The sequence below is a fragment of the Capricornis sumatraensis genome, chromosome 20, assembly GCF_032405125.1.
Source record: "Capricornis sumatraensis isolate serow.1 chromosome 20, serow.2, whole genome shotgun sequence".
Taxonomy (NCBI): Eukaryota; Metazoa; Chordata; class Mammalia; order Artiodactyla; family Bovidae; genus Capricornis; species Capricornis sumatraensis.
Genome location: NC_091088.1, coordinates 61,422,178 through 61,427,416, shown reverse-complemented (window position 1 = coordinate 61,427,416; position 5,239 = coordinate 61,422,178).

Sequence of the window (5,239 nt, the reverse complement as noted above, 5' to 3'; positions counted from 1 at the left end):
GCCGGCCGGGGCGGGGGGCGGGCGGGCGGGGAGGGCGGGCTGGCGGGCGGGCGGGCGGGCAGGCCGCAGCTCCGCCCCAGGCCCCTCCCCTCGCCTCCGCCAGCCTGAGCTCTCGGGGCCGCCTATAGGCTGCAATTACTGGCGCTCAGACACAGGCTCGGCCCCTCCGCCTGTCTCATTGGTCGCTGGACAAAGGCGTGCGGCTCCGATTGGTCCAACGCCCCGCTATTTCCGCTCAGGAGTGGAGGGGGTGGGGGCGTTGCCCGAGCGACGGGCGGAGTTCGTGACGTACAGTGGAACCGCCCTCTCCGCTCGGCCGGGTGAGGGACCGATTGGATCCGGGGGCTCTCCCAGGAGGGAGGGACGGACGCGAAGGACGGAGGGGGCGTGGACTTGCAGAGGCGGGACTCACGTTTACGGAGGCCAATGGGCGGGTAGATCGCCCCCGCGGGCGTCGCGGATTCGCCGAGCCAGTCCTACGCCCGCCCTCGATTGGGCCGGTGTCTGGGGCAAAGGAGGAGAGCTACGATCCGTAGAGAAGGAAGGAGAAAGGGGGGGTCGTTACTCGCCTGGGCTGGGATAGGTGGAGCGGCTCCTGCAATTCCCTGCTGCAGAGGAGTTGGGAGGGGCGGGAGAGCGTGAGGTGCTTACTGCGCAAGCGTCTTTCTGTTCCCTTTTTCCCCCCCCCCCCCCCCTCCTCTCCGTCACCCCCGGACTCCTTAAATCTTCTTCCTGGGAGCCGTCTCTACCTCCTCCCCCTCCCTTCTTCCTTTCCCTTCTCTAGCCGCCGAGATGTTGGGACCTAACTTGTACCGAAGCCTAGTATCCCAGAGCTGAAGAAACAGTAATTCGAGTCTACTCCCATTAAGCAGAGGTTAAAACTGACGTCCAGAGAGGTTGAATGACATGCCCAAGGTCACAGAGCTCGGGAGGATTAAACTATATTCTAACATTTAACTACTTTCTCATATACAATGGCTTTGTTGTTGCAACTGTAACACCATTAAATAGATATCAAGTACAAATTGCGAGTCTTTCCACCAGACTTTGAGTTCTTCCTGAACAAGAAAGGGACCTGGTAATGAATGAAGAACGTTGCATAAGGAAAGCGGTCGGTGAGCCCGCTTTGTTTGGCCCAACCAACACCGCTTGCCGCCCCAGAGACGTTCCTCGTTAGACTGTATTTGGGGAAGGCAAAACCTCAGAAACCCCAACGCCCCGGGCTATTGAGAAATTTGGGGCAAAGGGAACTGGAAGAGTCCATTCTAGCACCTAGAGGAACTAAGTCCCCGGTCAGGCTTTTCCAATATGGGAAATCTAGTATGCTTGGATTGAGCCTTAGGAGTGTCACGGGTCCGGGAACATCCCCTGGGGGAGATGGGGACGGGGCAGAAGAGCCCATCTTCCAGGTTCAGTAGATTCATCCATTTGGGTTTCCAGGGATGGGGCTTGGGAAAGTCTATTCTGGATTCTAGGAGGACAAACATCTCTGGTGTTGGGGGAGGCTGTCTGTCCCTGAAGACTATAGAATGGCCCCATAAACAACAATAACAACAAACTATTAGAACCAATAAGATTTGGAAAAACTCCTTTTTTATGGAAGAGAATCTCAAGTAATCCAAGGACTGGAGGAGTCCATGACAAGGGAAGAAGCACTTTTCTCCCTGAGGATAACACCATTAAATATAGATAGATACCAGATAGATAGTAGTGGGTTGGAATTAGTCTGCTTTTCAGGGGATGCAAAGAGAGACATCCAGAGCCTGATGAACACAATTATGTCCCTAAGGAAGAGGGAAAAGACACCCTCTTCCTAGACTTCATGGGGATGGATATGGCACCCTGGACAGGAGCTCATGGGCTCACCAGTGCCAAGTTAGAGCAGCGCCTTCCAAAAGAAACGCAGTGGGAGCCACAAATACAGTCACAAATATGCTCCTCCCGCATTAAAGTAAAAAGAAAAGGTGAGATGAATCTTAATAATATATTTCATTTAACCCCATGCACCCAAATATTGAGCTTCCCTGGTGGCTCAGTGGGCTTAATCCCTGGGTTGAGAAGATCCCCTGGGGGAGGGCATGGCAACCCACTCCGGTATTCTTGCCTGAAGAATCTCATGGACAGAGCAGGCTGGCGGGCTACAGTCCATGGGGTCACAAAGAGTTGGACATGACTGAGTGACTAACAACAGCACAGGTGGCTCAGTGGTAAAGAATCCGCCTGCCAATACAGGGGATGCGGGTTCAATTCCTGGGACAGGGTGATCCCCTGGAGAAGGAAGTGGCAACCCACTCCACTACCCTTGCCTGGGAAATCCCATGGATAGAGGAGCCTGGTGGGTTTTAGTCCCTTGGTCACAAAAGATTTGGACATGACTTAGCAACTCAACAACAAACAACAACCCAAACATTACGATTTCAACATAGCTGTCATATCATCCTAAGTGTTTGAAATCTGGTGTTTATAAACATAGCACGTCTCAGTGGAGACTCACCATGTCGCAATCGCTAAGCAGCCACAGGGCATTATCAGAGGCAGAAAATTAGAGACCGGATTTGAGCGAGACCATTCTGGGGTGCAAGGGCTCAGCAGGGGACCCTTTGCTAAGTTTTAAGACCATCATGAACAAGCTCATGTGTGGGGGTCTAGATGAGGTTTAGACAAGTCCTTGTTGGTTTCAGGATGGAGCACAAAGAGAGAGAACACAAGGAGTCCATCGAAGAGCTCACAGGTTGAACTGCAATAGTTTCTGAGATTCTGACCTGAACAAATCAACTCAATTTTCACCAGAAAAACAGGACTCATCCCCTGTCTTCCCATTTTGGCAGATGGGCCCACCATCAATCACCCAGGCACTCTTACCAGAAAGGAACACGCCGTGTCCTTCACATCAAACCAAAGCCAGAACATACCCCAAAACCAGCCACTCCCTCCCACGGCCACTGCCTCCCCATGTGCAGACCACCATCACCATCGTCTTTTGCTGGAACCTTGCTGTGACATCCCACGCTGTTTTCCCTGCTTCCATCCTGGCCACTCAGGGTGCTTTTTACAACATCAATCAGCTGTGTCCTTCCCCAGCTTAAATGCATCAGCCACACTGGCCGCCTCTAGGCAACTCAGACCCTCCAGACTCATTCCTTTGGCCATCTGATGCAAAGAGTCGACTCACTGGTAAGGACCCTGATGCTAGGAAAGATTGAGGGCAGGAGGAGAAGGGGGCGACAGAGGACGAGATGGTTGGATAGCATCACCGACTCCATGGACCTTTCTCACTCCAGGAGACAGTGAAGGACGGAGGAGCCTGGCATGCTGCTGTCCATTGCAAAGGGCTGGACATGACTTAGTGACCAAACAACAACAACACCGTGAAGACTCATTCCTGCCCCCTGCCCACCCTGGCTTTCCCCACGCTGGCTTGTCCTTCAGGTCACAACAGAATGGCGCCTCTTCGGAAAGAAATTCCGGCTTTAGGGATTTAAAGTGATCTCTCCCTGTTATACTTGCACACATTATCCAGTATTTTTTTTTAATGTGTTTTAGCAATTCCATTCCTGGGCATATATACAGAAAAGATGAAAACTCTCCTTTGCAAAGACAGGTGCACTCCAGTGCTCATACCCTACTATTTACAATAAGCAAGACACAGAAGCAACCTAAATGTCCATCAACAGAGGAGTGGATAAAGAAGATATGGTCTATATATACAACGGGATATTACTCAGCTATAAAAAAAGAAGAAGAAAATAATGTCATTTGCAGCGATACAGATGGACACAGAGATTACCACACTAAGTGAAGTTAGTCAGACAGAGAAAGACAAGTACCATATGATATCACTTATATGTGGAGTCTCATAAAATGATACAGGGGGACTTCCCTGATGGTTCAGTGGTTGAGAATCCACCTGCCAATGTAGGGGACAGGGGTTTGATCCCTGATCCAGGAAGATCCCACGTGACATGGAGCAAATAAGCCCACGCGCCGCAACTAGAGAGCCCACATTCTAGAACCTGTGAGTCAAAAAATATTGAAGGCCGAGAGCCCTAGAGCCTGTGGCCCGCAACAAGAGAAACCACCACAATGAGAAGAAGCCTGCACACCGCAGCTGGGGAGTAGCCCCCACTCTCTGCAACTAGAGAAAAGCCCGTAGAGCCAAAAATTAATTAATTTTAAAAAATGCTACAGGGAATTCCCCGGCATTCCAGTGGTTAGGACTTGGTGCTTTCACTGCTGGGGTTGGGGTTCAATCCTTGGTTGGGGAACTAAGATCCCCGAAGCCACACAGCACAGCCGAAAATAAAAAAAGTCAACTTTATTCAATAAAGAAACCATTTTTAAAAAAAGTTGTAGACATCAATACACATCAACCCTGTTCTGGGTTGAATTACATCCTGCAAAAGATGTTCAAGTTCTAACCTGCAATAGCTGTGAATGCGCCCCTATTCGGAAGTAGGGTCTCTAGCAATGATTAAGTTAAGACGCAGTCATCTGGGTGGAAATGGCAACCCACTCCAGTGTTCCTGCCTGGAGAATCCCAGGGATGGGGGAGCCTGGTGGGCTGCCGTCTATGGGGTCGCACAGAGTCAGACACGACTGCAGCGACTTGGCAGTGGCAGCATCTGGGTGGGCCCTGATCCACTATGTGTTCTTAAAAGAGGGGAAACTAGGAAACTGGTCCAGAGATAAGACAGTGTGAAGAGTCCTAACCCCTGGACCACCAGGGAAGTCCTTAGTTTTGGGGGGGGGGTTAAATCGGCAGAACTCACACAATAAGAGGCTCAAATCTCAGGCGCACAAATCGATGAGCTTTGACAAACGTCCACTTTGCCGTCACCGGCTTGGATTCCCTTCGTGTCACATTTGGACACCTGCTCTTTTCGGTCTGTTTCTACTGCTTGTCTGTCTGTTCCCTTCCAGCCTCCCATAGAATATGAGATCCTCCAGCGACCCTCCTTCCAATCCTCATCCTCCCCCAGACCCTGGGAAAGGGACAAGTCCGGCAGGATGAATCAAGTCTGAATGCAGGTGGCAGGGGTGGGGGTGAGTGCTGAAACAAGAGTTTCAGGGAAAGGGAATTTGGACCCCTCCCAAGAAACAGTGAGCCAATCCACTGCTCAGAATGAATCAATTTCACTGTGGTTCTGAAGTGGGGGAAAGATCAGGGCAGAACTAGAGACCTGGACAAGGAAGAGTTCACTGAGCCCCTCTGGGGGAAGGTGATAAGTCACGTTTCCCA